The following is a 27,448-nucleotide window of genomic DNA, read 5'->3' as shown; positions in this document are numbered from 1 at the left end:
ATTCATCTGCAACATCTGTTGTTAGATCTGCAGCCATGCCGCACATTATATGGTAACCATCATCCTTTAAAGTAAATGTTACCAGCAGGCGACTTTTTCAGTTCCTGCAATGCGGCCACAGCAGCCCGTAGTCGGGTCTTGCATTCCTGTAGCTCATGTGACAGCCTAGTATTCTTCTCTGTAAGAACCTGCACAATAAGGATGATCCTTAAATCAGTTCTGCTAACTGTTTCAAGTCTCAGGGGCTACTGATACATATAAATCGTCAGATTTACTTACCTGTACATCCTTTACATACTGATCCGTGGCTCTAGCTAGACCATCTTGAGCAGCTCAGAGGTACACCTCTCCAGAATTGAAGGCATCAAATGCCTCTGGTGAGAAACAAGCGTCACGGAGTACGGCCCGGTGGCGCCTATGATTCATGGTGCTTTCCACCTCTGAGTTTGTAGCGGATAATCTATCTGCGTCCTCTGTAGGAGGATTATCTGGCGCCCGCCCCATATCGGCTTCCGCCTCTATGTCCGGTCCTGGCGCCCGACTGGTGGAAGCGTGATTAGTAACATTGCCGGACATATTCCGACGAGCGTTTTTTTTGTTAAAGAAACACGGGCGTCATTATTTTTCGAGAAAGACGACACACGGAGCGGGGTTTGTTATACCTTTGCGCCGACATCTCCATCCTGACCACCTTCCTTTTTGGCCTACCCGGCCTCGGTGCCTCCTATTGGCGTGTTGCTGCGGGTTCGGGAAGGCGTCCCGAATGCCTTCCCTGTAAAAATGCCATGTGTATATGGTGGGTGAAGTGTCTAAAAGGGGATCCTAGTTTTGGAGTTGGTATTTTTGGTTTTTCATACGTGCGATGTAGGGAGCAGTCCCGGATAGTCGGCCATAATGGCCACCATGGCATCCTCGCAGCTTAACTGATAGAACTGCCGGCCTATCAGCTCCACGAATATAACCGGATCTTCTTCAAGTCCGGAGTCGAGGGCCCGGTCAGGGTCCTCTGGTTTTGGAGAAGGGCTGCTGGCCTCCTTTATGGCTTTTCGCAGTTCCTGCCGCAAAATGGCAAGGTGAATACTTATGACAAAGAATGAGGGGAAAATGGGAGCAGGGAGATATAACTTACCCAGCTTGGAGGATTGTACATGGAGAATCCATCCCATGGCTTGATGCGGGTGAACTCCTCTTCCTCACCCTTGAACAATTCGGACAGAATCTTCGCTAAAGCGGCAGCATTGTCCGGACCCTTACGCCCGCAGCGGGTGGCGTCATCCGCCCCATTATAACACCACAAGGGGTGCAATATTGAAGTGGTTGCACTCCCCGCATTATGCAAATCGACATAACTTCAATTACTGTCAATCCTAATCGAGCCAGTGCTTTAATTCGGTTCATCAGATAGAGGACTTCTCCATTGTCTTCCACCTAGGGGCTCCATGGGCGCCAACTTCGGCGTTTCTTCAGAGGAGCATTGTTGAACTCAGGAAGACCCCGCCGAACAGGGTCCGGAAGGGGAACGTCCTCCATATAAAACCATTCTGAAGGCCAGTCTTCGGGTGAATTCTTCGGAGTACCAGACAGGTATCCGGTATCGGCGATGCGCCATATTTCGGCTCCGCCCACTTGATAAAGTGACCCCCTCTATGTGTGAAGGACAAGGCAAAATAGCCTTTTCCACAGTTAGTGAGCCTCGCAGCCCAGGAACAACTCGTAGAGAGCTACATAGACGGTGATATGTAGGATGGAGGCGGGGGTGAAATTGTGTAATTGGAGGCCGTAGAACTCCAGGAGCCCATGGACGAACGGATGAATTGGAAATCTGAGTCCCCTTAATAGATAGGGAACAAGGCAGACCCGTTCCCCCATAGAGGGACAGGGAAAGCTCTCTGCTTGCTCCCCGCCATTATAGGTGGCAAGCCTGGCTCGAACGGGCACCATGTACGCCGGAGGGAGAAATCCCTTAGTCTGCAGTTCGACTAAACGACTATGTGGGACTGAACACCTCTCCCAATCACCGGGCTTAGGGCTTCGGGGGCGGGAGGAGGAGCTGCGGAGGTCGGCCATGCTGGAATGGATCTTTCCGGAATGCGCTCTGATGGACTCTCGCTGGGGGAGGATGGTATGGATCGGATCTAAGGATCCCCATCCCTTTAATAGACAATTTATTTATTTGGCTCGGGGGGCGAATGTAAAAACGCCCTGGCGTCTCGTATTCATTCAACGCATGGGAGATAGCCCTTATTGGGCACAGAAGCCAAGAGGTCCAAACATTCATGGGACCAGACACTGCTTTACCAATGTTCGGAAGATGGAGAAGAACCCGCCTTGCAATGCCGAAGACAATACTGCGTGTCGGACTCATCGTCATTGAAGCATGGTTCGGGGGCTACTGAGGGAGTCCTGGATTAGGGGGTATCCGGACAGCCAGATTATATCCTTTGGCCGGACTGTTGGACTATGAAGATACAAGATTGAAGACTTCGTCTCATGTCCGGATGGGACTCTACTTGGCGTGGAAGGCAAGCTAGGCAATACGGATATGTATATCTCCTCCTTTGTAACCGACCTTGTGTAACCCTAGCCCCCTCCGGTGTCTATATAAACCGGAGGGTTTTAGTCCGTAGGACAACATACAATCATACCATAGCCTAGCTTCTAGGGTTTAGCCTCTCCGATCTCGTGGTAGATCTACTCTTGTACTACCCATATCATCAATATTAATCAAACAGGACGTAGGGTTTTACCTCCATCAAGAGGGCCCGAACCTGGGTAAAACATCGTGTCCCCTGCCTCCTGTTACCATTCTCCTTAGACGCACAGTTTGGGACCCCCTACCCGAGATCCGCCGGTTTTGACACCGACACAGCACGAAGCAGGACTCCTTGGTCGAACTCGCCTCAGCCATCATCGACCCCTACTACGAAAAGATGAAGCAGGATGCCCAGAGAACAAGTCCTGTATCCTGCCACAAGGCCTGGACGCGGCAAATGGATGAACCTCACCTTAGGTTCATGGCCAAGAGCGTGTACACATGCTACGAGTTGCACAGGCGAATCGTTGACATGAGGAAGTGCCTCGTTACCCGAATCGACGTGCCCGGATCGAGGCACAAGAAGAGCAAGCGTCACAACAAGTAGATGATGATTAGATGATCGTTTATGCTAGTTAATCATGCATCTAATATATAGTTTACTTTATTGGTGTCTGTGGAAATGTCATGTGTGTAGTAGCCACCTATGTAATTATGCATGTAATAGTTTACTTTGGTGTGTGCAAATGCCATGGTTGTAGTAGCTACCTATGTAAGTGGATGTTTAATTTGGTTATGCAAGCATGTCCTTATAAGTGTGTGTATATATATATGTTGTTGTTCTGTATGCAATCTCATCGCACAACACACATGTCTTATTAGCAGCAACCATTTGTGTTCTTATCGGTCTTCAGACACATTTCTGATTACAGACCTGTTTGCCGCGTATCACACACATCTTGTTCAGTTGAGCCATTTCTGTTCTCTTGTGTCAACACAAACAGTTCATCTGAGTGAACCGCATGCCGTATATCACACACACCTTTGATCTGGCTAACCGTTTTTTGTGTTGCCTAATCACAAGCAGTTCATCTGAGTGAACCGTATGCTGTGTATCGCACACGCCTTCATCTGGCTGCATGTTTCTTTTGTTCCTCCTCATCGCAAACAGTTCATTGAACTGGACAGTATGCCCTTCATCACACACACAACTTAAACCTGAACCGTGTTTGATGCATCTGTCATCGCAAACGTTTTACACATTTCTGACGGTTTTCATACAACATCGTTTGTGATTATGGCATCGCACACAGTTTCTCGAAGGGTCTCTGATCATAGTGTCACGTTAGCAGCATCCTGCAATAGTGAAAAGTAAATCATCTCTTGCGTCCGTACATCGTCGAATATTATCACGAATACATCTTGAATAGTATCATACATATAACATCACTAATACAACTAAAACCCTAGCAAACGACGGGTATCGACGCGGGCGGTGGACACCCAAAGAGAAGGAACCATCACAGGATCATAGCTCCAGTGAGATCCCTGAAGAACCTGCCAGGTATTGGAGAACCTGCGCTCCAACGCAACCATGTAGCGACGGACGTGCGCGTCCTCCTCGCTAACATGGTGACGTACCACCTCCGTGGGGTCGTCAAGCCTCTGCACCATCACTGGCCCACACGACCGCCACCAAAGAAGGTTTGGGTCAACGAAGGGCTGGCTCCTCACCAAGCCGCGCCCCCGGTAGGTAGCACCTCCCAGTACCAGCCCAGCGGAGCCCAGTCCCGGACATGGCCCATCCAATTAAGCAGGTGTCTCCGCTGAGTCAACGACGAGGATGCGGGATAGGCATCGTCAACATCGATGCGGGAATAATTGCTTTAACTAAAAAATAACAACAAATGTGACATGTTCAACTAGTTCTATTAATTCAACTAGTTCTTACTAAAAATAAACTTACAATAAACAAAAATAAACTAGTTCTTACTAAAAATAAACTTACAATAAATATAAATAAACTAGTTCTTACTAAAAGTAAACTAGTTCAACTAGTTATATTAATTTTCTTACTAAAAATACAGTAGTTCTATTAATTCAACTAATTATTACTAAAAATAAACTAGTTCAACTAGTTCTATTAATTTTCTTACTAATTCTATTAAACACTACTACCCTAGTGTGACGCGCCCGATTCAATCGTACACTAATCATGCACGCAAACATGTACGATCAAGATCAGGGACTCATGGGAAGATATCACAACACAACTCTAAAACATAAATAAGTCATACAAGCATCATAATACAAGCCAGGGGCCTCGAGGGCTCGAATACAAGTACTCGATCATAGACGAGTCAGCGGAAGCAACAATATCTGAGTACAGACATAAGTTAAACAAGTTTGCCTTAAGAAGGCTAGCACAAACTGGGATACAGATCGAAAGAGGCGCAGGCCTCCTGCCTGGGATCCTCCTAACTACTCCTGGTCGTCGTCAGCGGGCTGCACGTAGTAGTAGGCACCTCCAGCGTAGTAGGAGTCGTCGTCGAAGGTGGCGTCTGGCTCCTGGACTCCAGCATCTGGTTGCGACAACCAGAAAGAAAGGAAAGGGGGAAAGGGGGGAAGAAAGCAACCGTGAGTACTCATCCAAAGTACTCGCAAGCAAGGAACTACACTACATATGCATGTGTATATGTGTAAGGAGGCCATATCAGTGGACTAAACTGCAGAATGCCAGAATAAGAGGGGGATAGCTAATCATGTCGAAGACTACGCTTCTGGCAGCCTCCGTCTTGCAGCATGTAGGAGAGAGTAGATTGAAGTCCTCCAAGTAGCATCTCCAAGTAGCAACTCCAAGTAGCATCTCCAGTAGCATCGCATAGCATAATCCTACCCGGCGATCCTCCCCTCGTCGCCCTGTGGAAAAACGATCACCGGGTTGTCTGTGGAACTTGGAAGGGTGTGTTTTATTAAGTATCCGGTTCTAGTTGTCATAAGGTCAAGGTACAACTCCAAGTCGTCCTGTTACCGAAGATCACGGCTATTCGAATAGATTAACTTCCCTGCAGGGGTGCACCAACTTACCCAACACGCTTGATCCCATTTGGCCGGACACACTTTCCTGGGTCATGCCCGGCCTCGGAAGATCAACACGTCGCAGCCCCACCTAGGCAAAACAGAGAGGCCAGCACGCCGGTCTAAACCTAAGCGCACAGGGGTCTGGGCCCATCGCCCATAGCACACCTGCATGTTGCGAGGGCGGCCGGAAGCAGACCTAGCCTAGCAGGCGTTCCAGTCCAATCCGGCGCGCGCCGCTCCGTCGCTGACGTCTGAAGTGCTTCGGCTGATACCACGACGCCGGGATACCCATAACTACTCCCACGTAGATGGTTAGTGCGTATAGGCTCGTAGCCAACTCAGATCAAATACCAAGATCTCGTTAAGCGTGTTAAATATCCGCGAACGCCGAACAGGGCCAGGCCTACCTCTCTCCTAGGCGGTCTCAACCTGCCCTGTCGCTCCGCCACAAAGATCCACTCGCGGGTGCTCCACCAGCCGACCCGTCTTTGGTCACCACATGTATCATGTATAACGTATATAGTATATACCCGTGATCACCTCCCGAGTGATCACGGCCCGATAGTATAGCACAGCAGACGGACAAGAATGTAGGGCCACAGATGAAAAATACTAGCATCCTATGCTAAGCATGTAGGATTGCGGGTAAGGTATCAATGACTATAGCAACAATGACAGGCTATGCATCAGAATAGGATTAACGGAAAGCAGTAACATGCTACACTACTCTAATGCAAGCAGTATAGAGGAGAATAGGCGATATCTGGTGATCAAGGGGGGGGGGGCTTTCCTGGTTGCTCAGACAAGGAGGGGTCGTCGGTGACGTAGTCGACCACAGGGGCATCAGCATCGGTCTCGGAGTCTACCGGAAAGGAGTAACAGAGGGGGAACACAATAAATAACAGAGCAATCAAATGTAACACAAAGCAAGACGCGGCAATACGTTGTGCTAGGGGTGACCTAACGTAGGGATAGGCGATACCGGTGAAGGGGGAAACATCCGGAAAAATATCCCCGGTGTTTCGTGTTTTCGGGCAGAGGAGCCGGAGGGGGAAAGTTGCGAGTTTGATATGTTAGGGGTGCGTGGCGGACGAACGGACTGTGTATCCGGATTCGTCTCGTCGTTCTGAGCAACTTTCATGTTGAAAATATTTTAATCCGAGTTACGGATTAAAAGATATGATTTTCTAAAGATTTTATTAATTTTTAGAATTTATTTAACTAATTAATTCTAACATTATCCAGAATAGTGCACGCTGACGTCATCATGACGTCAGCATGACGTTAGCAGTTGACTGGGTCAATCTGATGGTGGGACCCGGTTGTCATTGTCTAAGACTAACTAATCAGGTTTAGTTAGTCTAACTAAAATGATTAGGTTTATTAACTACAAATTAATTAATTAATTAATTAATATTTTAATTATTTTAATTATTTATTTATTTACTTTTTTAAAAGCCTTTTTTTAATAACGTTTCAGGGGGGTGGGGTCCCCTCGCCATAGACCCAGGGGGCCTAGCGGGCGTAACGGGCTGTGGGCACGCGCCTGAGCCCACCCGGGATGGGGGGGACGGGCGCCTGTGCGTGCGCTCGCTCGCAGGGAGCGGCGGGGCGAGGCCTGAGGCCAGGGCAGCCGGCGGGGAGAGCCAGGGCACGGCCAGGCGGCGTGAGGCGCGGGGGCGGTAGGCCGGATCGAGCCGGAACAGCGACCGCAGGGCCGGGAGGCGAGCTGGCGCGGCGGAAGGAGAATGAGGGCGAGGGTGCGCGGTCTCGGATGGGGTCGACACGGCCGGGGAGGCACCGGGGCGACGGGTCGACGGTGATGACCGGCGGGGCAGGAGAAGGCCTGCGGGCGCAAGCGCGCTCCCCAGGGCGTGGCCACAGCTTGACCAGGGGGGGCAGGGAAGGCTGGCGCCGGCTAGTGGCGGGGCGAGGGCAGAGGTCGCGCGGCCGGAGCGACAGGGGCTCGGCCCCTGCACGGCGAGGGTGGCCAAGGCCACGGAGCAGGGCAGCGCACAAGCGGGGACGGGTGAGGCGGAGCGGACAGAGAGGAGGGAGGCGTGAGCTCACGGGGCCGGTAGGGTTTGGGCAGCGGTGCTCGGGGCGGTGGTCGGAGACGACGATGAAGAACGACGCAGGCCGGCGAGGTCGTCCTCCAGCGGGGTGGCGATGCGGCGAAGAGGAGGCAGGCCGGTGGTGATGCACCGGGCGCCGGCGTCGGGGGTGGAGGGGCGAGGGGATCGGGCTCTGCCCCCGATCTAGATCCCATCGAGGGGAAGTGGGGGAGCAAGTGGGGCGACGGGTGGAGTGGTGCGTGGGGGCTAGGGTTTCGGGGGCGTGGGGGGTTAAGTGAGCGGTGGTGGGCCTTGGCCCAGTTGGGCCTGTGGCCGGCCTGGCTAGCTGGGCCGAATGGTCCAGGGGGAGGTTCTGTTTCTTTTTTTTTGTATTTATTTGTTTTCTTTTTATTAGCTTTCTATTTTATTTTCTATATAATTTTGTTTTATAAAATATACAAGTAGTACCTAAATTAGTGTTACAAAATACCCCAATGCCACAAAAAGTTTGGTGACAAAATAAAATAGTTTAGTAATTTATTAATTGTAAAAGGCATTTAATTAATTGTTTTTGCTACTGTTTAAATCCTTATAGCTCATTTAAGCATTCTATAAAAGCTTGGTTTCTCCACCATAATTGCTTATGATTTATTTGAAACAACCCGAACATTTTAGTTTTAATTTTTTGAAAACTTTTGTTGTTTGCTTTTCTTTTGAATTTGAATTTGAATCGGTTTCGAACTAACACGAGATTAGCAACAGTAACCATGGTGACGTGGCATCATTAACGGAGGTTTACTGTAGCCTAATTATCCGGGCGTCACAATTCTCCTCCACTACAAGAAATCTCGTCCCGAGATTTAAGCGGTGGAGTAAGGGGGGGAAAGGTGTTGGTAGCGAAAAACCTAACGAGTCTTCTCGGTCTTGGCTGCCCTTTCAAAGAGGTTGATCCTTTTTGTTGATGTATCCATTTTTCTGCTTTAGGTCATCATGATGAAGTGGCCATCCTTCCTTCGGAGTCTTCATCATACTAACGAGAGATTAAGGGGGTATATCGGAAGAATGGACCTCTGCAGGGTAGACTATCTGGTAGACAACAACGAGGAAGGTGGCAGAAAGTAACTCTTGAATTGAAATTTAAGACAATATCGAGAGCAAGGTAAGAAGGTGCAAAATAGAAGTTTCAAGCGCCTAGGCAATCGTTCAATGCCTAGACATAAGGTGAAAGGGGTTCCAAGCAACGGAATAATTATTGTTTCCGATGCCAGAATTGGTGATCTCATCGGAAGGTGGCTCATGAATTACATACGAGTCCACGCGAGAGGAATAAATTTGGGAACAGGGGGTGTACAGGAGAGTCAGGTTTCGATCCTGTGGAACTGTGGGTTATGGTCCCACCATGTGGGTTAAAAGTAGGAAGGACGTTGACATCTTGCACGGTCATGATAGCAAGACATGTCAGAGGGTAGCCTATCAGTTATGTCGACAACAATGTCGGTACCAAGGGAGAGGGACGAAGAGAACCATTTTCCTGCTCGTTGAACGAGGCGGACCAATAGGAAAAGTTCTCGTCCATCGGTGGTGACTGGAATGCTATCGACAATTTCAACAGGGTCTTACTGACACGGTTGTACACCAAGGTGTATACATAAGCAGAAGAATATTACTACTTAGATCGTATGGATCACAAGGAAGGTTAAATAAATCAATGGAAAGGAAAATGTGATCATCAGATCAGACAGGACAATGGAAAGGAAATTGTGTTTGACACATATACCAGGGGTATACCCTTCCCAAGGTCAAGTAGAGCAAGATACCCATGACGGGATAGAAAGTAGAAACCATTTAGGTAGGGGAGACAAAATTTCATGACAATACCCATACAATGGTGTTTGGATAATTGGGCAGGAAACATTTAGCATTGGGCTTCAAATGTACTTGTTGAAAATCAGAGTACCATAAACATGCTTCGAGATAGCATCGACATGGTCTTCGAGCAAAGGTCAGACTTTGGGAACACAAAGGATCCATCAGGAATAACTTATAGAGTAAGTCTTACAATTTCCTCATGGAGGAATGGTTAACCTTGCCAGAAAGGAAACTATAATAATAGGTCCTCCGGCCGGGGGTGCTAGGCATGTCATCACCTTACCAGGTCATACATAGACCAATGTTATAACTCTTGGAAATATGCCCCAACCATCATATCTGACCGAGGTTCAGATCCGATTGGTGTCAGGATACCTCTGACTTAGGATGCCAGAGAATAAAAGGTGCAACACAAATTGATGAGATGACAATGTAAGATTCTCAAGAAATGAACTATGGGAGCGAGTCCAAAACAAGAGTTCATCATTAAACCAAGGAGAGAATGAGGAGGTGGCTAATGGACTCAGCGACATTCCATTGAGATCTCAAAAGATGGATTTCCACGATTTTCTGAACAAGGAGATAACCCTGTTCAGATCAAATGATATAGTGAGATATGCTCGAGGAAAACATACATAATTAAACATTGGTTGAAAGGTGCGCCCGAAATATGGGTTGGGTTGCACGACAAATGTCGGAATGGTGATTCAATAATCAATAGTCCAAGAACGAACGGCCGACCATTAACGTCAAAGCAATAGGGTTGCTAGAAGGGCAGAATTCAAACAGCACCGTTCACTTGTTGGTACACCGGTTGGAATGAACACGAGGACCAAGAAAGAATGGTGATGGTGAGAAGTATCACTATACCAAGAATTCTTAAGAGGTGGTGAAATTCCCACAACATTCTTGACATAAAAGGCGGTAATTCTCCAAGGTAAATAAGCACATATGCTGGATAACAAGGAACTCAAGGTATAACACCAAACCCGAACAAGTTTGTGTTGAGCGGAAGGCAATAAAATGGTCGATGATAACACAAATCATCGAGGGCAAGGATGGTATTTCACACCCTGAATTCGATTGGTATCCTGGAAGGAGTTAAAATGTTGATGATGATCACAACAAATTTTGTCGAGAGTCTCCATGAAGATGCAATCGATCGGCGATGACATCAAGTTAAAGGAATGATGAAGCAAAAAGGTTATTGGAACCATGAGTACGACACAAACTCGAAATCAATTTTGTTGTTCAAGGAGAAATGATATGACGAGGAAGATCGACGTAAGATTAGCTTACCGTCGAAATTTGTACTCCGGGAAGAACCAGATAGCACAGTTAAATTTAACACGATAATGGTGTAGCCGATAAGGCTAGGAATGACATGATGGAGTATTAAACTCGTAAGCAATGAAGATTACTAATAGTTGTTGAACCGTAGTGCGGATTCAGTTCAGTTATCGGTGTCTTTGAGTGTTTAATAACTCAGAGCCCATGAAAACTGTAATTAGTGAGAATGTAGTACTTGATGAAGAACTCATAAGAAGTTATGCAGTTCCAAGATAATCTCGAGATACCAGGGGGTAATACTCGAAGACAGATCAAAATAAAGGTTGGACTGGAGTACTGCTTTGCAGAGGACAAGTGCTTAAACTTGCACGAGAAATGGTATGTACAGGAGAACAAGGTCGGAAACCACGATCATAAATGATCGAACCACGGATACAAGATGAACTTATAGCAAGGGGGTAACTATTTTTACGAGCAGCTTCCATGATAAGTTATACATCATGTCCATGGCATGAACGCAAGGTTCAAGGTCGACTCCCACTTCTTCAATGTATAACCTTCCATTCACTTCTCGCTTTGATAAAAGCATTAGTGTTGAAAGTTTTACCTGGTGAAATACCAGATGAGTACGACTCGTGAAAACTTCCGAGTTCACACATATTAAGGAAGGCATAGGTTCAACCCATCGGGGCATCTCAGAATCATATACTAGAATCTTTAGAAGTAATTAACTCAAGCTCGAAGGCAGAGCATGGTTGAGAAAGCAGAGGATACAATTTACCAAAGGCATTATGTATCAGAGGAAAGGCTCACAAGGTTATTGAATATAAAGGGCGTTATCAGGTAAAATCCAACAATGGATCGGGCGATCCACAACGGAGCTGATGTGAGTATCGGTACTCAATCAGAGGAAGAAAGAATGCACGGGCATCATATTATAGGACAACCGAATAATTTGATGCTTAGATAACAAAGGAATTATGATTTCCAAAACAAAGGATCAGAAACAGACGCTCTGACCAAGGATGGATAAGTTCAATAGACTTAGGGGCACAACTGACGGCAATTTAATTGGTTGATAACCAGCTCATGTCCAAAATGACATCTGAGCCGGAGGGATGAATTCTAGGACCTGATTGAGGATTGCGAGCATTCACAACATATCGAATTAACAGACCCAAATGATAATGACAAGGGATGTCAATCTGATTACGAGACTTATGGGATTAACCATAATGCAAGCAAGCAAGAATTTCAAGAGCAATAGGCTGCTCGGGATTTTCGGAAGATCAAATGGCATTTCGAAGACTTTTGTGAAATACATGAATCAACTGGGGATGAGCGGATACTCGATAAGTGTGAGAAATTATCCGTATGGGTATTCAGGTGGTAAGGAACTGCAAGGCAGTAGGCATAAGTATTCTAAGAACAACGAGTATTTCGGGGCATCTTGTAATAAAAAGAACAACTGGGGACTAAGTAAGAACGGTGTATGAATTTATTCATAGGGATATTTCGGTGGTAGTGAATTGCAAAAGCAATGGGCAGTCCCGAAAGAGTACCAGAAAGTAACTTTGAAATCTTCATGTGCAGTCGGCGATCATCTAGACTGAAGGGGCTCTCCGGGAGAAAGTGTTTTCGAGAACCTAAAGTTAGATTTTAGAAAATCATTTAACCCCAATAGAAGAGAGATCAGAGTCCCAGAGTATAGACGAGGAGTAAAAGATCCTAATACCACCCAATGGCGACGTGGGCCCGTAAGGCACACAGCCAAGTTAGTAAAAGTTTTGCAATGGCTAGACTCAACTTCGGCCAAGGAGTTGGAAAGGGGATTCCTACAGGAAATCGGCTCTGATACCAACTTGTGACGCCCCCGATTAAATCATACACTAATCATGCACGCAAACGTGTACGATCAAGATCAGGGACTCACGGGAAGATATCACAACAAAACTCTAAAACATAAATAAGTCATACAAGCATCATAATACAAGCCAGGGGCCTCGAGGGCTCGAATACAAGTACTCGATCATAGACGAGTCAGCGGAAGCAACAATATCTGAGTACAGACATAAGTTAAACAAGTTTGCCTTAAGAAGGCTAGCACAAACTGGGATACAGATCGAAAGAGGCGCAGGCCTCCTGCCTGGGATCCTCCTAACTACTCCTGGTCGTCGTCAACGGGCTGCACGTAGTAGTAGGCACCTCCAGCATAGTAGGAGTCGTCGTCGAAGGTGGCGTCTGGCTCCTGGACTCCAGCATCTGGTTGCGACAACCAGAAAGAAAGGAAAGGGGAAAGGGGGGGAAGAAAGCAACCGTGAGTACTCATCCAAAGTACTCGCAAGCAAGGAACTACACTACATATGCATGGGTATATGTGTAAGGAGGCCATATCAGTGGACTGAACTGCAGAATGCCAGAATAAGAGGGGGATAGCTAATCCTGTCGAAGACTACGCTTCTGGCAGCCTCCGTCTTGCAGCATGTAGGAGAGAGTAGATTGAAGTCCTCCAAGTAGCATCTCCAAGTAGCAACTCCAAGTAGCATCTCCAGTAGCATCGCATAGCATAATCCTACCCGGCGATCCTCCCCTCGTCGCCCTGTGGAAAAGCGATCACCGGGTTGTCTGTGGAACTTGGAAGGGTGTGTTTTATTAAGTATCCGGTTCTAGTTGTCATAAGGTCAAGGTACAACTCCAAGTCGTCCTGTTACCGAAGATCATGGCTATTCGAATAGATTAACTTCCCTGCAGGGGTGCACCAACTTACCCAACACGCTTGATCCCATTTGGCCGGACACACTTTCCTGGGTCATGCCCGGCCTCGGAAGATCAACACGTCGCAGCCCCACCTAGGCAAAACAGAGAGGCCAGCACGCCGGTCTAAACCTAAGCGCACAGGGGTCTGGGCCCATCGCCCATAGCACACCTGCACGTTGCGAGGGCGGCCGGAAGCAGACCTAGCCTAGCAGGCGTTCCAGTCCAATCCGGCACGCGCCGCTCCGTCGTTGACGTCTGAAGTGCTTCGGCTGATACCACGACGCCGGGATACCCATAACTACTCCCACGTAGATGGTTAGTGTGTATAGGCTCGTAGCCAACTCAAATCAAATACCAAGATCTCGTTAAGCGTGTTAAATATCCGCGAACGCCGAACAGGGCCAGGCCCACCTCTCTCCTAGGCAGTCTCAACCTGCCCTGTCGCTCCGCCATAAAGATCCACTCGCGGGTGCTCCACCAGCCGACCCGTCTTTGGTCACCACATGTATCATGTATAACGTATATAGTATATACCCGTGATCACCTCCCGAGTGATCACGGCCCGATAGTATAGCACAGCAGACGGACAAGAATGTAGGGCCACAGATGAAAAATACTAGCATCCTATGCTAAGCATGTAGGATTGCGGGTAAGGTATCAATGACTGTAGCAACAATGACAGGCTATGCATCAGAATAGGATTAACGGAAAGCAGTAACATGCTACACTACTCTAATGCAAGCAGTATAGAGGAGAATAGGCGATATCTGGTGATCAAGGGGGGGGGGGGCTTGCCTGGTTGCTCAGACAAGGAGGGGTCGTCGGTGACGTAGTCGACCACAGGGGCATCATCATCGGTCTCGGAGTCTACCGGAAAGGAGTAACGGAGGGGGAACACAATAAATAACAGAGCAATCAAATGTAACACAAAGCAAGACGCGGCAATACGTTGTGCTAGGGGTGACCTAACGTAGGGATAGGCGATACCGGTGAAGGGGGAAACATCTGGGAAAATATCCCCGGTGTTTCGTGTTTTCGGGCAGAGGAGTCGGAGGGGGAAAGTTGCAAGTTTGATATGTTAGGGGTGCGTGGCGGACGAACGGACTGCGGATCCGGATTCGTCTCGTCGTTCTGAGCAACTTTCATGTTGAAAATATTTTAATCCGAGTTACAGATTAAAAGATATGATTTTCTAAAGATTTTATTAATTTTTAGAATTTATTTAACTAATTAATTCTAACATTATCCAGAATAGTGCACGCCGACGTCATCATGACGTCAGCATGACGTCAGCAGTTGACTGGGTCAATCTGATGGTGGGACCCGGTTGTCATTGTCTAAGACTAACTAATCAGGTTTAGTTAGTCTAACTAAAATGATTAGGTTTATTAACTACAAATTAATTAAGTTAATTAATTAATTAATTAATTAATTAATATTTTAATTATTTTAATTATTTATTTATTTACTTTTTTTAAAGCCTTTTTTATTTTTAATAACGTTTCAGGGGGGTGGGGTCCCCTCGCCATAGACCCAGGGGGCCTAGCGGGCGTAACGGGCTGTGGGCACGCGCCTGAGCCCACCCGGGATGGGGGGACGGGCGCCTGTGCGTGCGCTCGCTCGCAGGGAGCGGCGGGGCGAGGCCTGAGGCCAGGGCAGCCGGCGGGGAGAGCCAGGGCACGACCAGGCGGCGTGAGGTGCGGGGGCGGTAGGCCGGATCGAGCCGGAACAGCGACCGCGGGGCCGGGGGGCGAGCTGGCGCGGCGGAAGGAGAATGAGGGCGAGGGTGCGCGGTCTCGGATGGGGTCGACACGGCCGGGGAGGCATCGGGGTGACGGGTCGACGGCGATGACCGACGGGGCAGGAGAAGGCCTGCGGACGCAAGCGCGCTCCCCGGGCGCCGGCTAGTGGCGGGGCGAGGGCAGAGGTCGCGCAGCTGGAGCGACAGGGGCTCGGCCCCTGCACGGCGAGGGTGGCCAAGGCCACGGAGCAGGGCAGCGCACGAGCGGGGACGGGTGAGGCGGAGCGGACAGAGAGGAGGGAGGCGTGAGCTCACGGGGCCGGTAGGGTTTGGGCAGCGGTGCTCGGGGCGGTGGTCGGAGACGACGACGAAGAACGACGCAGGCCGGCGAGGTCGTCCTCCAGCGGGGTGGCGATGCGGCAAAGAGGAGGCAGGCCGGTGGTGTAGCTCCGGGCGCCGGCGTCGGGGGTGGAGGGGCGAGGGGATCAGGCTCTGCCCCCGATCCAGATCCCATCGAGGGGAAGTGGGGGAGCGAGTGGGGCGACGGGGGGGAGTGGTGCGTGGGGGCTAGGGTTTCGGGGGCGTGGGGGGTTAAGAGAGCGGTGGTGGGCCTTGGCCCAGTTGGGCCTGTGGCCGGCCTGGCTAGCTGGGCCGAATGGTCCAGGGGGAGGTTCTGTTTCTTTTTTTTGTATTTATTTGTTTTCTTTTTATTAGCTTTCTATTTTATTTTCTATATAATTTTGTTTTATAAAATATACAAGTAGTACCTAAATTAGTGTTACAAAATACCCCAATGCCACAAAAAGTTTGGTGACAAAATAAAATAGTTTAGTAATTTATTAATTGTAAAAGGCATTTAATTAATTGTTTTTGCTACAGTTTAAATCCTTATAGCTCATTTAAGCATTTTATAAAAGCTTGGTTTCTCCACCATAATTGCTTACGATTTATTTGAAACAACCCGAACGTTTTAGTTTTAATTTTTTGAAAACTTTTGTTGTTTGCTTTTCTTTTGAATTTGAATTTGAATCGGTTTCGAACTAACGCGAGATTAGCAACAGTAACCGTGGTGACGTGGCATCATTAACGGAGGTTTACTGTAGCCTAATTATCCGGGCGTCACACCTAGTTCTTACTAACTAATTAGATGAACCTACCTAGGAACTACTGCCCTAATTTGTGATGCCCCAAGACCGACGCTCCAGAAGACTCCCATATATTTCGTGATCACTGTGTGTTTCATTTTGCTTGCTCCATTTATTTTGTATCGCATCATGTCATCATGCCATCATGTCATTTCATTTTTTAAACTCAACTAAATTAATTGATAGATTTTTGATCTATTTAAATCAAGGGAATTCACATGGTGACTCCTCTTTATAACATAACCTCCCAATATTAGGGAGCTATATCAAATATTCCATTGATTTGGAATTAACTATAACTAACATGCAAAAATAACCCCATGCCTTTTCTGCTTCGAGTTGATCCCCAAACCTTGCCGACAATTCTTTCTCCATTTATTGAGGCTCCTCCAAAAGTCTCAACATTTTTGGACACTTCTCAAACCCGTCCTAGTTCAAACCATTTGGATTAAATTCAAAGGAATTTGAATTTAATCTTTCATTCATGCCCACTCCTATTTTTCTTAGATCAAGCTCTTTTTTGTGAGTCCAAGAAAATAAATCCCACGCTCAAATTATTTTCCCTAACTTTCTCTTTCTTTTTCTTCTCGCTAATACATTTCTGCTAAAGAATAAAAGGGAGGGGGAGAGAGCTTGCGCCCGCCGGCCTCCTGGGCCTCCCAACCTCCCACGCCGGCCCACCTAGGACACCCGCACCCAGGCCAGACAAACCACCCCCTCCTAACCCTAGGTACTAACCCCCTCCTCTTGTTCTCTCCCTCTGCCCGCCGCCTTCTGCTCGATACCCATCTCCCTGCGCTCGATCCCCTCTCCCTCTCCCTCGGCTACTCGTCTCCCTCTCCTCCCTCGCGCCACCACCATGTTGAGGAGAGGAGCTCCAGCGCCCGATCCATGGCCTCTCCCTTCTTTCCCATCGCCTGCCTCTCTTCCAGCAGCGCCGCCACGCCTGCACCCATCGTCACCGCCCCAAGTCACTCCCTCGCCATCCCTCATCATCCCAACTAGCAGCAGGTTGTCGAAGACCTCATCGTCCTACCTCCTCGTTTGCCATGGCCGCCGTCTGTTTGTCGCCTCCGCCGCGGGAGCCTCGCGCCCAACCCTTCGTCGAGGCCATGGCTGCCCGCGGCCCCACCTTCTACATCGACCACCATCGTCGTGGCCGCCCCGTGCTTCTCCACCGACCGACATTGCCACCAGTGTGCTCCGCCAGGATCCAGTGGATCTCGGCTTCCCCTGCGGCTCTGCCGCCCTGCCATGTTCCCAGAGCCGCGGCGTACTGCTTGCGTCGAGCCGCTGCATCCGCCGCTACAGTCCCACTTCGCCCGTTAACTGATTCAACCCTCCGTGTGGGCCCCGCATCGCCTCTGCCAGCCCCGTGCTGCTGCTTGCATCCGCCAAGCTCCTCTGTCCCGATTCGTCGCCTCTGCCTACATGCACCTGTGATGCTTGTTGTTGTTTGAACCAAAGTCCGCCAAGTTCGACTACGTTTTGCTGCCCCGATCGAGACCGCCAAGTACCACGACGAACCGTGAAGTCCCACAAGATACCTAGTACCGCGACGACCCCGGACACTAGATTTGTCAAGTTCCTCCTCGACTTGAGTATGACTAGGTGGTTGCACCAAGTACCCTCGGATATGCCAAGTTCAACTACCGTCACAAGAACGAGACGGCGGGAGTCCGAAGACCCCAAGTACCACGACAATTGGCGCATAGTACCACTACCTGATACGTCTCTGTCGTATCTACTTTTCCAAACACTTTTGCCCTTGTTTTGGACTCTATCTTGTATGATTTGAATGGAACTAACCCGGACTGACGCTGTTTTCAGCACAATTACCATGATGTTGTTTTATGTGCAGAAAACAAATATTCTCGGAATGACCTGAAACTCCACGGGAGGTCTTAGAAAAAATAATAATAAATCCTCGCCAAATATGAAGACCAGGGGGCCCACACCCTTTCCACGAGGGTGGGGCGCCCCCCTAGGGCGCGCCCCCCTACCTCGTGGGCCCCTTGGATGCCCTCCGACGCCAACTCCAACTCTATATATTTGCTTTCGGAGAGAAAAAAATCAGAGAGAAGAAATCATCGCGTTTTACGATACGGAGCCGCCGCCAAGCCCTAAAACCTCTCGGGAGGGCTGATCTAGAGTCCGTTCGGGGCTCCGGAGAGGGGGATTCGTCGCCATCGTCATCATCAACCATCCTCCATCACCAATTTCATGATGCTCACCGCCGTGCGTGAGTAATTCCATCGTAGGCTTGCTGGACGGTGATGGGTTGGATGAGATTTATCATGTAATCGAGTTAGTTTTGTTAGGGTTTGATCCCTAGTATCCATTATGTTCTGAGATTGATGTTGCTATGACTTTGCTATGCTTAATGCTTGTCACTAGGGCCCGAGTGCCATGATTTCAGATCTGAACCTATTATGTTTTCATCAATATATGAGAGTTCTAGATCCTATCTTGCAAGTCTATAGTCACCTGTTATGTGTTATGATCCATTAGCCCCGAAGTGACAATAATCAGGATACTTACCGGTGATGACCATAGTTTGAGGAGTTCATGTATTCACTATGTGCTAATGCTTTGTTCCAGTTCTCTATTAAAAGGAGGCCTTAATATTCCTTAGTTTCCAATAGGACCCCGCTGCCACGGTAGGGTAGGACAAAAGATGTCATGCAAGTTCTTTTCCATAAGCACGTATGACTATATACGCTACATTACGTTGACGAACTCGAGCTAGTTCTGTGTCACCCTATTTTATGACTGTTACATGATGAATCGCATCCGGCATAATTATCCATCACTGATCCGGTGCCTACGAGTTTTCCATATACTGGTTCTCGCTTATTTACTTTCCGTTGCTACTGTTACAATCACTACAAAATACCAAAAACATTACTTTTGTTGTCTTTACTTTTGTTGCCGCTACCACCACTATCATATTACTTTGCTACTAAACACTTTGCTGTAGATACTAAGTTTCCAGGTGTGGTTGAATTGACAACTCAGCTGCTAATACTTGAGAATATTCTTTGGCTCCCCTTGTGTCGAATCAATAAATTTGGGTTGAATACTCTACCCTCGAAAGTTGTTGCGATCCCCTATACTTGTGGGTTATCTAGACCTTTTTCTGGTGCCGTTGCCAGGGAGCATAGCTCTATTCTTTGAGTCACTTGGGATTTATATCTGCTGGACACTATGAAGAACTTGAGAGATCCAAAAACCAAGATCTATCCCTCAACTACGAGGGGAGGTAAGGAACTATCATCTAGCTGTGCACTTGATTCACCGTCTGTTATGAGTAAGTTTGCGACGCCTACACCTGCTTCTGCTATTCGTTTTGATATGTCGCATGTTATTGATGATGCCACTTCTACTATGCATGATACTTATGATGAAACTGCTTCTATGTCTGATACTACTGTGCCCCTTAGTGAATTTCTTGATGAACAAATTGCTAGGGCTAAAGAAAAAGAAATTATTGAATCTGAATACGATGATGATAGTGATGATGAAAACATGCCTGTTATTCCTAAAGGTTATCTTTTTGATAAGGAATCTTCTACTGCTATTTTCGCTTGCAAGGATAGATATGAGCTTAAGAGGTTATTAATTAAATGGAACAAAGAATCACTTAGAGATAGAACGAGACCTGACCCTGCTTTTGCTACTTCACCTATATGTGTTCCTGATAAAGATTATGAATTCTTTGTTGATCCTGATATAATTACTTTGGTTGAATCTGATCCGTTTTATGGCTATGAATCTGAAACTGTTGTGGCACATCTTACTAAGTTAAATGATATAGTTGCCCTGTTCACTAATAATGAGAGATCAAGTTACCTCTATTTACTCAAAATATTTCCGTTGTCATTAAAGGGTGATGCTAAGATATGGTTTAATTCTCTCGATCCTGGTTGTGTGCGTAGTCCCTAGGATATGATTTATTACTTCTCTGCTAAATATTTCCCTGCTCATAAGAAACAAGCTGCTTTGAGGGAAATATACAACTTTGTGCAAATTAAAGAAGCAAGTCTCCCACAAGCTTGGGGGAGGCTTCTCAAGTTAGTTAATGCTTTGCCTGATCATCCTCTTAAGAAACCTGAAATACTTGATATCTTTTATAATGGACTAACCGATGCTTCCAGAGATTACCTGGATAGTTGTGCTGGTTCTCTTTTCAGGGAAAGAACGCCGGATGAAGCTGAAATTCTATTGAATAATATGTTGACAAATGAAAATAATTGGGCACCTCCTGAGCCAACTCTTGCTCCAATTACTGAGCCTATTCCTAAACCAACTCCGAAGAAGAGAGGTATTCTATTTCTCAGTCCCGAAGATATGCAAGAGGCAAAGAAATCTATGAAAGAGAAAGGTATTAAAGCTGAAGACGTTAAGAATTTACCTCCTATTGAAGAAATACATGGTCTTAATTCACCGCCTGTTAAAGAAACTTATGATCTCAATTATTTATTTGTTGAAGAACCTCCTGATCCCGATATCCCGGCACAGGTAGTAAAGGTAAATTCTCTCTATAGATATGATAAAACTGAAGTCTCTCCTACTAAAATTGCTAGTCAGTGCTTGGATGAGTTTGATAACTTTATGTTTAAGAAAGACAACTTCAATGCTTATTTTGGTAGACAATTAAAAGGAAATTCTTATATGATTAGACGCTTGGGTGATTATATGGCTGATATTAAAGGTGAACTTAAACTTGCTAGCGAACATGCTTCTATGGTTACCACTCAAGTAGAACAAGTACTTAAAGCTCAAAAAGAAGTGCTTGATGAAATGAATAGTAAGAAAAATGATTATGATGTTAGAGTGGCTACTAGAACTGGTAGAATGACTCAGGAACCTTTGTATCCTGAAGGCCACCCTAAGAGAATCGAGCGAGATTCTCAGAGAAATAATATTGATGTTCCTAGTTCTTCTAAAAAGAAGAAAAAGAAAAATGATAGAACTGTGCAAACTTCTAGTGAACCTATTGCTGAACCACCTGATAATCCAAATGATATTTCTATGTCTGATGCTGAAACACAATCTGGTAATGAACATGAACCTAGTAAAAATATTAATGATGATGTTCATGATGATGCTCAACCTAGTAATGACAATGATGTAGAAATTGAACATGCTGTTGATCTTGATAACCCACAATCAAAGAATCAACGTTATGATAAAAGAGACTTTGTTGCTAGGAAACATGGTAAATAAAGGGAACCTTGGGTTCAGAAACCCATGCCTTTTCCTCTGAAACCATCCAAGAAAAAGGATGATGAGGATTTTGAGCGCTTTGCTGAAATGATTAGGCCTATCTTTTTGCGTATGAGATTAACTGATGTGCTCAAAACAAATCCTTATGCTAAATATATGAAAGATATCATTACTAATAAAGGAAAGATACCGGAAGCTGAAATTTCCACCATGCTTGCTAATTATACTTTTAAGGGTGGAATACCAAAGAAACTTGGAGACCCCGGAGTACCTACTATACCTTGCTCCATTAAAACAAATTATATTAAAACTGCTTTATGTGATCTTGGAGCCGGTGTTAGTGTTATGCCTCTCTCTTTATATCATAGGCTTGACTTGAATAAGTTGACACCTACTGAAATATCTTTGCAAATGGCTGATAAATCAACTGCTATACCTGTCGGTATTTGTGAGGATGTGCCTGTTATGGTTGCAAACGTTACTATTTTAACCGACTTTGTTATACTTGATATTCCTGAGGATGATAGTATGTATATTATTCTTGGAAGACCTTTTCTTAATACTGCAGGGGCTGTTATTGATTGCAACAAAGGCAATGTCACTTTTCATGTTAATGGTAATGAGCATACGGTAAACTTTCCGAGGAAACAACCTCAAGTTCATAGTATCAACTCTATTGGAAAAATTCCATCGATTATATTTGGAGGTTTTGAATTTCCTCTTCCTACTGTCAAGAAGAAATATGATATACTTATTATAGGGGATGTGCATATCCCCGTTGAGGTAACTTAGTGTTATTCGAAATTTCTCCGGTTTCATGATTATCGGAATGAGTTTGTTAACAAGACTTGATCAACCTTGTTAGTGGATTCTTTTTGATAAGCATGAGATGGATGAAACTAGAAGCACAAACTTATGTACCCTCTTTATATTTTCTGTTATTTATATTAAATAAAGTAAAAATAGTATTTTTCTGTCTGTTATCTGACTATCCGTGCAATATAAAAATATCCCGAAAATAAAAGTCCTTAGAATGACATGCCAATTTAATATGATTTTTTCGGGAATATTTGAGGATTTATTGTGCAAAAATCACTGCGGGAGGAACTACCACCTGGCCACGAGGGTGGCGGGCGCCCCCCCTATAGGGCGTGCCCCCTACCTCGTGGGCCCATGGTGGCCCTCCTCCACTTATCACAGCACCCATCTTCTTCCTCTATCTCACACAAACCCGAAAAACCAACTCGAGCACGAGTTCCAGCCACTTCTGCTGTGATTTTCGATCTCCTTGCTCAAAGCACCTCTCGCAAAACTACTTGGGGAGATTGTTCCTTGGTATGTGGCCCCTCCATTGGTCCAATTAGTTTTTGTTCTAGTGCTTTATTCTTTGCAAATTTGTGCTGCATAGGTGACCATGTTCTTGAGCCTGCATGTCAAATTTATATGTTTCCAAGTAGTTCTAATGCTTGATATAGGCTCTAGGCACTCGTAGGAGTAGTTACTATCAATATTATTGAGTTTGTTTACTTTTATTTTGAAGTTACTAAAAATTTCAGAATTTTTCAAAGAAGGACAATATGTTTAGGAAGATGTTCCAAGGTGGTTCCTCTAAGAAGCAAGGACCCAGGATTGCTATGAGCGATGCTGACGAGGATCCACCAAGAGACGCTCTAGTACGGCCTTGCGAATGGCCGTCGGAAAATTTTATGGACCGTGCGGGAATTAAAGAAGAATTCAAATCATATTTGCGCAAGGCCGGTCTTGAGGATTTTGAGGCTAACAAATGCCCCCAGTATCATGATCTCGCAAGTTCATTTGTGAGGAGGTTTGAGTATTCATCTTCGCGTAGTTCTCCTTCAGTCATGTTTGATCTTTATGACAAATCTTATACCATGGACCTAGAGGATTTCACTCTTGCATGCAAACTTCCATCATGGGGCAGTATTAGGGATCCCCCTAAATCTGAATTTAGAAACTTTCTTGCCAGTATAACTGTGGGGGAATCTAGAGATATAACGCAGGCTACCATAGGGAGCATTCACTTTCCTGCTATACATTATTTTGCTCTTTTCATCGGCAGATGCATAAATGCTAAGGATGAAGCATGTCACATGTGTGTCCCTGATCTTAGCATTCTTAGGAGTGCTGTGTTAGGAGACCAATCTTATCATATGGGAGCCACTGTAGCTCGTAGGTTGCATCATAATAGACATAATGGAGATTTCTTTGGAGGAATTTATGCAACCCGCTTAGCTCATTTTCTTGAAATAGACATTCATGAGGGTGATATGGAGTTGCCTCCTGCATATTTAGATTATAACTCTATGGCTTCACACTAGTTTGTCGAGAGGACTGAATCACCTCTCTTATATCGGCTAATTTTTTATAAACGATGTGTTTTCCGTATTACTCTCCCTGCTCCTGCCTTCTTTGATTCATAGGCAAAAGGAAGATATGTTATTACCAGAGAGGAGGCAGAAGAGTACGAGAGGAGAGCGGAGGCAGCTCGACTCCACGCTGCAGCTCAGTAGGCGATAACTGTTGCACATCAGTATGATCCCAACTATTCTTCTTCATCACAGTATGACCCCAACAACTATTATTATGGATATCCGTCAGGCCAGCCGTGGCCATAGACCAACTTAGGCCAAACTAAGCTTGGGGGAGTACGTATTTCTCACCGACATTACATTTATGTTCACACACACTCATTGCTAGATGTCGGTGCTCATACTTTTTCATTGTAATATCCATGCTAGTTTAGTTTCCTTTTCCTGCTTTCTTCTTATGTGTTTGTTAAACCTTAAGAAAAACAAAAAAAATTAGTAGTAGTTTATTTTTCTGTTGTAGTAATAACTAAAAAGAAAACCCAAAAATATTTCCCGTTCTTCTTTTGCTTGTTTGGAGCTTTCCTGTGTAAATAGTCTTATTTCTTTTCTTTTCTTTGGGGGTCAGTAGGAGAAGACCATAATTAAATTGTTGAAGTGGCTCTTATATGCATTATTGTTGGATTAACCAAAGAGCCCATATTACCTTGTCTTCTCCTGTTTATTGAATGCTCGCAGATTCCAGCTTAGTCCAATGCACGTGCACTCTTATTATTATTCACACCGTTCGGTCGTGCAAGTGAAAGGCAATTATGATGATATATGATGGACTGACTGAGAGGAGAAAAGCTGGTATGAACTCGACCTCTTCTGTTTTTGTAAATATGATGAGTCCCGCGTTCTTGATTCAGCTTATTATGAATAAACATGTTTGCAATGACAATTAGAGATCGTAGTTGCTTGTGCCATGCTTGATTAGCTATGAGTTATAATGATTTACCTTGTATGCCAACATGCTATTGAGATGATTATGATGTGGTATGATGGGGTGGTATCCTCCTATGATGATTTAAGTGACTTGACTTGGCACATGTTCACGCATGTAGTTGAAACAAATCAACATAGTCTTCACGATATTTATGTTCATGGTAGATTATATCCTACTCATGCTTGCATCCAATGTTTATTAATTTTAATGCATGTACATGGCTGTTGTCGCTCTCTAGTTGGTCGCTTCCCAGTCTTTTGCTAGCCCTCACTTGTACTAAGCGGGAATACTGCTTGTGCATCCAAATCCTTAACCCCCAAAGTTATTCCAGATGAGTCCACTATACCTTCCTATATGCGGTATCTACCTGCCGTTCCAAGTAAATTTGTATGTGCCAAACTCTAAACCTTCAAATATTCATTCTGTTATGTATGCTCGAATAGCTCATGTATCAACAAAGGTTGTCCTTATCTTTCGTGTTAGGCGGGTTATTCTCAAGAGGAGTGGACTCCGCTCCTCACTCACGAGAAAATGGCTGGTCACCGGGATGCCCAGTCCCATGCTTTATGCAAACTAAATCAAAATTAATTGCAAACAAAACTCCCCCTAGGACCTGATGTATGTTGGAGGCACTCGTTGTTCCGAGCAAGCCATGGATTGATGCTTGTTGGTGGAGGGGGAGTATAAACTTTACCATTCTGTTTGGGAACCGCCTATAATGTGTTTAGCATGGAAGATATCGCCATCTCTTAGTTGTTATGTTGACAATTAAATTATGCCACTCAAAATACAATTTATCTCTATTTCAAAACCGAGCTCTGGCACCTCTACAAATCCCTGCTTCCCTCTGCGAAGGGCCTATCCATTTACTTTTATGTTGAGTCATCACCCTCTTATTAAAAAGCACTAGCTGGAGAGCACAGCTGTCATTTGCATTCATCACTATTAATTTATGTTGGGTATGACTATGATTGGATCTCTTTTACCATGAATTACAATGTCTAGTCAGTCCTTGATCTTTAAAGGTGCTCTGCATTTATGTTTTGCGGTCTCAGAAAGGGCTAGCGAGATACCATCTTGTTATATCATATTATGATTATTTTGAGAAAGTGTTGTCATCCGAGATTTATTATTATGACTTGCTAGTTGATTATGCTATTGATATGAGTAATTGTGAGACCTAAGAAATATTGCAAATATGGTTAGTTATGATTTATGCTGAAAACTTGAATGCTGGCTTGACATAGTTACAACAACAAGAGCAAACAGAGTTTGTAAAAGTTTTTCTTTCTTTCTTTCAGTTTGTCAACTAAATTGCTTGAGGACAAGCAAGGGTTTAAGCTTGGGGGAGTTGATACGTCTCCATCGTATCTACTTTTCCAACCACTTTTACCCTTGTTTTGGACTCTATCTTGTATGATTTGAATGGAACTAACCCGGACTGACGTTGTTTTCAACAGAATTACCATGATGTTGTTTTATGTGCAGAAAACAAATATTCTCGGAATGACCTGAAACTCCATGGGAGGTTTTAGAAAAAATAATAAAAAATCCTCGCCAAATATGAAGACCAGGGGGCCCACACCCTTTCCACGAGGGTGCCCCCCTCCCCCGGCCGCCTAGGGCGCGCCCCCTACCTCATGGGCCCCCTGGATGCCCTCCGACGCCAACTCCAACTCTATATATTTGCTTTCGGAGAGAAAAAAATCAGAGAGAAGAAATCATCGCGTTTTACGATACGGAGCCGCCGCCAAGCCCTAAAACCTCTCGGGAGGGCTGATCTGGAGTCCGTTCGGGGCTCCGGAGAGGGGGATTTGTCGCCGTCGTCATCATCAACCATCCTCCATCACCAATTTAATGATGATCACCGCCGTGCGTGAGTAATTCCATCGTAGGCTTGCTGGACAGCGATGGGTTGGATGAGATTTATCATGTAATCGAGTTAGTTTTGTTAGGGTTTGATCCCTAGTATCCATTATGTTCTGAGATTGATGTTGCTATGACTTTGCTATGCTTAATGCCTGTCACTAGGGCCCGAGTGCCATGATTTCAGATCTGAACCTATTATGTTTTCATCAATATATGAGAGTTCTAGATCCTATCTTGCAAGTCTATAGTCACCTATTATGTGTTATGATCCGTTAGCCCCAAAGTGACAATAATCGGGATACTTACCGGTGATGACCATAGTTTGAGGAGTTCATGTATTCACTATGTGCTAATGCTTTGTTCCGGTTCTCTATTAAAAGGAGGCCTTAATATCCCTTAGTTTCCAATAGGCCCCCGCTGCCACGGGAGGGTAGGACAAAAGATGGCATGCAAGTTCTTTTCCATAAGCATGTATGACTATATACGGAATACATGCCTACATTACATTGACGAGCTGGAGCTAGTTCTGTGTCACCCTATGTTATGACTGTTACATGATGAACCA

This window comes from Triticum aestivum, chromosome 1A, assembly GCF_018294505.1.
Source record: "Triticum aestivum cultivar Chinese Spring chromosome 1A, IWGSC CS RefSeq v2.1, whole genome shotgun sequence".
Lineage (NCBI taxonomy): Eukaryota > Viridiplantae > Streptophyta > Magnoliopsida > Poales > Poaceae > Triticum > Triticum aestivum.
This window is presented reverse-complemented; position numbering follows the sequence as displayed.